At 41.9% G+C, this 9,067-nt stretch overlaps 1 protein-coding gene across 6 annotated transcripts in view; it reads left to right on the forward strand.

Moving 5' to 3' along the window:
* The window catches only part of RBMS3 (RNA binding motif single stranded interacting protein 3), a 773,699-nt gene that overhangs the window by 176,321 nt on the left and 588,311 nt on the right, over positions 1-9,067 (forward strand). The gene's annotated exons all lie outside the window — the stretch shown is intronic.

Here is a 9,067-nt window from a genome sequence, read left to right on the forward strand (position 1 = left end):
TGATTGATTTGGGGATGGATTGCAATTTGTTCTTTAAAAGAAAAATGTTTGAAATTGCTTTACTTTTTATTTGTTATTATATTAATTATATCTAACAATGTGCTGTCTCTTAACAAATGGGGACCTCATTTCTGGTTTAGATATGCCTCTCAAATTTTATACATAGGTTTATTGTTTTAGTTTTAAATCAGCATTATTTAGGTGTAAAGTGAAATATACTCATTTTAAGTCTTGACAAATACATGTACCTGTGTAGGCACCACAGTAATCAAGATCAAAAAGATTTCCATCACCCTTAAGGCTTCTTAAAAATACAGTCTGCATGCTAAGAAGTTCGCACTTTAAAGCCATGCTAATTAAGAAAGCAAGGGAGTGGCATGAGAACAGAGGTCATCTAAGTCTGAGAACGTCATGTGGCCCGCATGAGCGTATCAGCAATGGATGCGCATATTAAACCTCTAATAAATGCTGGATATTGTTACTCACTCACATAATGGGAAAATGCCTTTGTCATTCATATTTTTATATAATAGAACTAACTTAAGGGGAGCCCCCCTGCAACTTTAAGGGTTCTGTATTCAAACAAAAGCACATATTTTGGTTTTATATTATTTGTGTCTTATTTATCTCTGCGTAACCATAAATTCTTGTATGATCTTGTAATATTTTGTATTATCACTGCTAGTCATTGTGCAGTGGTATAGTCATCGTGTAAACAGTCACAGTATCTGGACAAACAACTTAAGCTCTATTTAAATGATTAAAATAGTGCTAAATAAATCTAAATGCACTGTAGTGCTTAAACATGGCATAATGATATAATTTAACAAATGGAAGTTTTTGAGTAAAATTGATGCAAAGCACTTTGTCTCTTCAATATAATTAAGTGGTTTAAAACATATTTGGTAATCTTAATCAGTGAGTCTATATTGATGTTATTCTGATCTCACATACAGTCTATTGCTGAATCAATAGTGTGAGCTGGTTTTAGCTTTTTACCAACTAAATTTTCTTCCAAAGTATATATTTAAAAAGTGTTTTCTCTGTTTCTTTTAAACAATTTTATAGAAACCCCTTTTGTGTTTACTAGGAAAAGGTTACACTAAATTTGGAATCAGGGAGATAGATCTCAAGTAGTATCAATCATTGAAGTACTCGTTGTAACTATTTAAATTCAAATGCATTTCAGATTTGCCTTACCTTACGTTATTTCTCAGAAAATCCAGAACTTGTGACAGGTCACCTTTTCCCCTGTACATTGTTTTGAGGACCACTCTGGGTTCAGATCTCTATCTTGCTTTATCAGCTGTGTGCCCTGGGACAAGTTACACTACCCCTCTGTTGCTCAGTTTCTCTTTCTATAAAATAGACACAGTCATGATACCTCACTTTTAGAGTTGTCAAGAGAATTAAATGAGTTAATACATGGGATGCACTAAAATAGGACCTAACATAGAGAGAGCCCCTAGAGAATATTATGCTTGCAAGAGCTTAATAAACGGGATAGTTTATTAAACTGGATAGACTGAAATTAGTTTGCTCCCAATGTAAACATTCTTTGGGAAGAAAGTGGTCATTTTGTTCAAATGATTTCTAGCTCTGTACTGAAACTCTGTATGACAACCCTCTACCCCAGGCCCTTACCAGCTCTGGAGTTCTTGTAGCCTTGATCTATATGGACTCAATTGCCTTTATTATTCAGGACACAGACCATGATTGTTGAAGACTTCTGCCTTCCACACCAGTTCTGCCAAGGCTCTAAGCCTCACAGGTGGTGCTAATGGTAAAGAGTCCGCCTGCCAATACGGGAGATGCAAGAGACGCGGGTTCAGTCCCTGGGTCTGGAAGATCTCCTGGAGTAGGAAGTGGCACCCTGCTCCTGTATTCTTGCTTGGAAAATTCCATGGGCAGAGAAGCCTGGCAGGCTGCAGTCCACGGGGCCTCAAAGAGTTAGATTTGACTGGGCCACTGAGCATACACACTGAGGCTCACGTTGATTTGTTACCTGCAGAACTCGGCGTTGCTGATTCTTGCACAGGAGTCTTGGGAAAGCAACCAGGTTTAAGATAAAAAGCTGACCTGGTTCACTGATTCACGCTTCAACATCCCAGGGCAAGCCAGGGACACAATCTCTGGGTGATCTGCATGTCTCAACATGGAACCAGGGCATGATACCCGGAGGACTCTGTGGTGCTGTGATTACCCGCCTGCTTTATTGGATGAAGGCTTCTTAGGATACTGTCGCAAGCACAAACCAGGAAAAGGCTGTACGCAGTTCAGGTAAGAACTAGAAAGGGAGTTATCAGAGAACTGTGAAAGCCCCTCTCCCCCAAATTAAAAATTTAAAGAGGACGCGTCTGGCACTAATAATGAATGACAGCTCTGAGGGAGGAAAGACGGCGTATTTCCACGGGACGCTTTCATGTCAGGATCATTTTGTCTGAGCGGAAAGTGATTTGCTGTGGGCCTTTACATAAACAGTTCCTGGTTCTCTGGCTGTGATTGTGACTCTGTTTGCTTTAACTCTGAAGTGAAAAGGTAGTATTTATGAAGCTACAACTTCACGTTAATTCTGTGAACCGTGAATGTGTTCACATTCATGGCATCTTTGAATTGCAGTGAAACGAACACTGTGCATGTGTGCATACTCAGTCGCTCAGGCCTGTCAGACTCTCTGCAGCTCTGGGGACTGTAGCCCACTAGGGTCCTCTGTCCATGGGGTTTTCTCAGCAAGAATGCTGGAGTGGGTTGCCATTTCCTCCGCTAGGGGATCTTCCTGATCCAGGGATTGAACCTGCGTCTCCTGGATGCAGGCAGATTCTTCACCGCTGAGCCACCAGGGGAGCGTGAAATAAACAGCAATGACAGTGAAAATGATATCTCAGTGAGTGCCCTGTCCCAAGTACAGCCACAAGCACTTTGCAAGTAGCATCATCAGCATCTTCTGGCTTGTCAAGACTTTCTCAGTTTCAGCATAAATATCCACATCCTGGGGACACTCCGATTCCAGGCAAACTGAGACTCTACTTACAAGTATTAATTTCATCTAATTACCAACCTCTTCCATTACCAGTGAGCGACTGTTTTCTCTTTCGCCACTAAGGGGACTGAGATCCAGAGAGGTAAAGTCATTGACACATACTCACAGTGGTTGAGTGGGACCTCAAGCCCAGATAGGGGAGCTGTCTTTCATTCTTTTCCTGGGTTTAGGTTGGAATAAACATGTAAGTTGTTGAAGTAGACCCTTTTCACCAAAATTCATCCCAGAACTTGAGTACTTCAATCCCTATGGATGTAGGGAAAGTGAAAGTCACTCAGTCGTGTCTGACTGTTTGTGATCCCGTGAACTATTATACAGTCCATGGAATTCTCCAGGCCAGAATACTGGAGTGGGTAGTGCATAAGAGGGCAGTTATTTTTCTGCCATTCTTTGGTGACACCAAATCATATCACAAACTCTAATCTCAGAAACGCCTGTCAGTGGGCATGAAGGAAGAACTTTCTGAGCCACTATAGAAAATTGATTAATGACTTGTCCAATCCTGCCAAAACAGCACACCTGTACTGTGCCGTCCTGTAGCACTTTGCACAATAACTACTTAAGGAACAGCGCTAAGAGTCTAATTTGGGGGTAAAAAAGCACTTTAGCATAATGTGTTCTGTTTATGTTCCGATCCTTTTCCTTGTCTTAAAAAAACATGAAGAACTCTTTAGACAAATTATGATATCTGACATTATCAAACCATGTTTCAAATGGGCGTTACTATTTCCTGGATATTATTGAGGTATAAATGCCTTTTGACAGAGTTTTATTCCTTCTATCATTCTCTGCCCATGTGAACTGCTAAATGCTCTGAGGAGAGTAGTATTATTTATAGTTCACAGACTTTCAAATTTAGATGAGTCATCACATAATGAAAATGGGAGATGGGCAGTGTGGTATTACCAACTTTCAACTTTATTAAGTAACAATACTAAATAAAACACCTATTACTAGTACATGATGACTTCCTAGCACATAGATCTAGTAGCCTTAACTATCACTAGCACATTTGCTTTTAAAAATTTCATTTTAATACAGAATGGGCCATCATCTTAGTGTAAGATATAGAAACTTATCTCAACATATAGCAGGTTCCCTGCATATGAATGAATTCAGTTCTGAGAGTGTGTTCCTAAGTCCAATTTGTTTTTAATTCCAAGAGAGTTAGCTTAGGTACCTAACTAACACAGAGGTGCTGAGGAACCACAGCTGCGGTGCCCATGCCAAGGATGGGAGAAGCTGCAGCAGACCAGAATCTCCCAGCGCAGCCCTGGTGGGGGCAGGTCTCATCTCAGGGGGCTTACTGCACACTCCACCCCCCACCAACTCACCAGGAAGGAGCAGTAGGGGGTGGGTATGAAAGGCACATGTTGGATCTGGGAAGGTGTTGCCAACAGTTGTCTACCACTGTGGTGACTGGGGGTTGGAAGATCTTAATTCTTCCCAGTTCTGCCACCAAAGAGCTCTGGGGCCTTGGCAAATCCTTTTCTCTCACCGAAGCCTCAGTTTCCCTACAGCTGTATGAACTTCCAGGCCCCTTCTGTTGCAAAACACACAACTCTTTGATTTCCAGTACTCTGAGACCCCTGCCTTCTGCTAATGAGCAATACATCCTAAAGTGTTAATCAGTCTCAGTGAGTTATAAGATTGGTCTCTTCAGGTAGGACATTAGTTTTATCTGGATTCTAGTGCCAGTGGTTTTACCTAAATTCAGAACCGCGTGTTGTATGTAGAACAGCTCACCATTCAGGCTAATCGTTAAAACATTGAAATCATTAAAACATACGACTGCAGATGTATTCCTCATCTTTAGTTTCTGTGTGCCTTGTTCACAGAGGTCACTTTGTAACCTGCTGGAATGTACATGCCCTAAACCGCAGTGCTAAATGGAAAACAAGCAAGCAAGTCAAATGTCAGGTGAAACAGGAAAGCATGTGCTAAATATGCCCAAAAATCGTGTGACAAATTGGACACTTGCAGCTGATTTTCCAAAGCAAGTATTGACGCCATGGCCAGGGTGTGTAAGCACATCACACTCACACACACATATGCACACAGTGTCTATAGGTATCTGAGCACTTCAATATTTGGAAATGGTTTCCTTGAAAGCAAGGAAGGTATCTTTTTCACAATTCCCAACATTTTGCTCAGTGACCATCACATGTTCAGGGCCTGGTCCCAATGTGTGGCATGAAAGATTGTTATCCGTTGGGGCTCTGTGAATGCATCTCACCTCTTAAGCTCTTATCATTTTTACCCCTTATGGAAGAGTGGGAAGAAATGGTTTTCTCCGGAATCAGACTTTATGGAGTAACTAATGTTTGTTAATACCCCAGTGCATATTAAAACTATCAGGCCAAAGGTTTTATAACTACAAAATGTTGAGTAGGTAGTTGGAAGGGTGCAGGTGAGGATTAAACAAGAAAGAAATTCTTCTTCTTATTTATTTTTTATAAACTTTTATTGGAGTATGGTTGATTTGTTAATACAATGTGTTATTTTTAGGTATACAGAAAAGTGATTTAATTATACATATACATGTATTCATTCTTCAGATTTTTTTCTCATATAGGTTATTACAGAATATTGAGTAGAGTTCCCTATGCCATACAGTAAGTCCTTGTTGATCATTTATTTTATATATGGTAGTGTGTGCTCAGTTGCTAAGTTATTCCTGACTGTAGCCCACCAGGCTCCTTTGTCCTTGGGATTTCCCAGACAATAATACTGAAGTGGGTTGCCATTCCGTTCTCCAATATATAGTAGTGTGTGTATGTTAATACCAATCTCCTGGTGTATTGCTTCCCCCCATGTTTCCCCTTTGGTAACATAAATTCATTTTCTATGTCTGTGTATCTGTTTCTGTTTCATAAGCTTATTTGTATCATCTTTTAGATTGTACAGTTAAGTGATATCACATGATATTTGTCTTTGTCTGACTTTACTTAGTATGATCATTGTTAGGTCCATCCATGTTGGTGCAAATGGCATTATTTTGTTCTTTTTTATGGCTGAGTAATATTCTTACAGGATGCTGTCTCAGGAACTTTCAGAAATCAGTGCCAGCTCCCCTCTCTGGGCTCTTTACAATAAAAAGACTGTAAAGGCAAACATTTCATGACATCAGAAGAGAATAAATAGTCAAAAGATGTCTCCACAAGCTGTTTAGTCTCTCTCCATATTGAATATTAAGAAAATATTCAGTATTACCCACAATGGCCTCAGCCCTCAGCTTATGAGGGGTTTTGTCTTATTTTCTCCAGATAGTCAAGGAGATCGGGATTCCTCACTTTTTGAGAAGGCAGACATGGCAGGTTTTGCCCAAAAATTCTGTGAGAGGAAGGGCGCTTGCATCTTCATGCTCTCACGCGTTGGATGGAGAGTGATTACTGATGTGCCAGCTCACTCTCGCCCACGGCCTCGCTTGCGGTGGGCGATGGGCAGGAACCTGGCTGTTCTTTGCTAGCCAGCTGAGACAGGAAACACACAACTGTTTTTTCTGGAAAGTTGCTCCCTGAGGCCCTGCTCACATACGGCGTCAGGCTGGTGCAGAGAATGTGAACAGTGTGAACAAATCGTGGCGTAACTCACTTAAGTGTAAGAGCGCTGTGTGCTCCCCCGCTTTGTCTACCCTGTAAAAGGGAAAAATAATTGCGTAATGAGTGTTAAGGATATTTTGAGCAAACAAAGAGAAATTGGGCCATGAGTGTTTCAGAAGAGATGTTTTCTGGATCCAGATGTGTTCATTGTGTTCACAGGATGCCCAGTTATACGTGTAGGCGAGACCTTGGAACATCGTGGGATTTTCCTCTGGAAGGAGTTAGTAGCCTTTAGCTGCGGGGTGTACCATATTTAGCTCCCTAAGAGGAAGTGTCCTCTTAGTTGAGTCTCAGCTTATTTCCCTCTCTGCTGCATCACTCACATGCTGTACCCCTCAGGGATGTGTGGGTTGCGTGTGTGCTAAGTCACGTCAGTCATATCCGACTCTCTGCAGCCCTATGGACCGTAGCCCACCAGGGCCCGCTGTCCGTGGGATTCTCCAGGCAAGAATACTGAAGTGGATTGCCACACCCTCCTCCAGGGGATCTTCCCAACTCAAGGATCGAACCCGCATCTATTACGTCTCCAGCATTGTCAGGCAGGTTCTTTACCACTGGCGCCACCTGATTAGTCCTAAACAAAGCATAAATGTGCTGCTTTGCAATCTGGACCAATAGAAACACACTCAGATGTGACAGGCCAGAGACTTATTAGCTATCATATTCAGTTCAGTTCAGTCACTCAGTTGTGTCCGACTCTTTGCGACCCCATGGACTGCAGCATGCCAGGCCTCCCTGTCCATCACCAACCCTGGAGTTTACCCCAACTTGTGTCCATCAAGTCGGTGTTGCCATCCAGCCATCTCCTCCTCTGTCGTCCAGCATCAGGGTCTTTTCCAATGTGTCAGGTATTCACATGAGGTGGCCAAAGTACTAGAGTTTCAGCTTCAGCATCAGTCCTTCCAATGAACACCCAGGACTGATCTCCTTTAGGATGGACTGGTTAGATCTCCTTGCAGTCCAAGGGACTCTCAAGAATCTTCTCCAACACCACAGTTCAAAAGCATCAATTCTTCAGTGCTCAGCTTTCTTTATAGTCCAACTCTCACATCCATACATGACCACTGGAAAAACAATAACCTTTGTTGACGGACCTTTGTTGGCAAAGTAAGTTCAGTTCAGCTACCATATTAGCTACCTTCTGTTTTGAAAGTCCTTGACATGACTCTATGATGGACATCCTCATAGAGCTTACTCTGTGGTCTAGAATTAGGCATTTCCTTAAAACTGATGTCAAAGTTCAGATTTCTTGAAGCAACTGCCAAAAAGGAGGTCTATGATTCCAGGGTGTCATCGTGATGAAAGTTAAATTTTTCTGACACTAAGATGCCCATAAGCCAGTGTTAGTAACTCAGTAGATGAGTAAATCTAAAGTGCTATGCAAAGAATCAAAACCAGCCTAGGAGAGAAGGAGCGGTTCATCTACTGAGCCAAAATCATTACTGATGTCCCACCCAATTATTTGACCTGTGCTCGATTTTCTGTAGGGAATCTAGGTTATAGTTTACAAAAACATGTAGTAAATATGTGGTGAAAAGGAGAGAAACATACATTGGTACTCCTGTTTTCAAGAATTTCAGACCAACCATTTTATATTAAACAGATGAAATATAGCTGAGTTTTAGAAGCCACTAAAATGGATGCGAAATTTTGAAAGTAGGCTGGAGTGTACATTTTTCTGGGTGAAATTTACATTGTCTGAAAATGTTTTCAAAATTGTTAGACAGTTTAATAGATTCTTGAATATACAGCAACTCTGTACATGTAATCTTGCTATTAATATGTTTATAGGTGGGAGGAAATCTACATATTCATGCAATTTCCACTGAAAGCTCTTTGAATTCCTCCTGCCTCTCTTGCTTGCTAAGACAGAAGTCTTGGGACAATGGCAGCTGCTGCAAGCCCACCAAACTTAGCTCATCTCAAATGTTTTACTTTCATTCCATTTGGAAGAGAAGTTTTGGTAGGTAGCATTGACTTTTCAGCCATTTTCTCTAAAATGCTTTTACTGCACTTAGGCAGGAAACACTCAGACTTAAAGCTTCCCCAGGAAACAGATAAGCACAGGGCTGGCTTGCAGACAGGGCAGGTCTCTGTATCCCTGAGTTGGCACAGTCTGGTAAAAATCGTTGAACTGCAGCATCTCCATCATGGTGCCAGCCTGAGGCATGGCTAGATGCCAAGGTTGCTATTTGGCACCAAGCGTCCAGACAAGCAGCTGGTTATTGCAGTGAATCTGAGCAGCGTGCCTGGGGCCCTGACTCTGGTGCCAGGCCCTCTAACCCAGTTAGCAACTGAACCCTGGAGGCTTTTTCTGGCTCTGTTCCCGTCTCATCTCGGGGCAGGCTTTGCCCTGGCAAGGGAGGTCTCCAGCAGGTTGCTTGGTCCTGAGCTGGAGAAGATGCTTTAGACCACCAAGAGCTGA

Source organism: Muntiacus reevesi, chromosome 4 (assembly GCF_963930625.1).
Source record: "Muntiacus reevesi chromosome 4, mMunRee1.1, whole genome shotgun sequence".
NCBI classification, from domain to species: domain Eukaryota; kingdom Metazoa; phylum Chordata; class Mammalia; order Artiodactyla; family Cervidae; genus Muntiacus; species Muntiacus reevesi.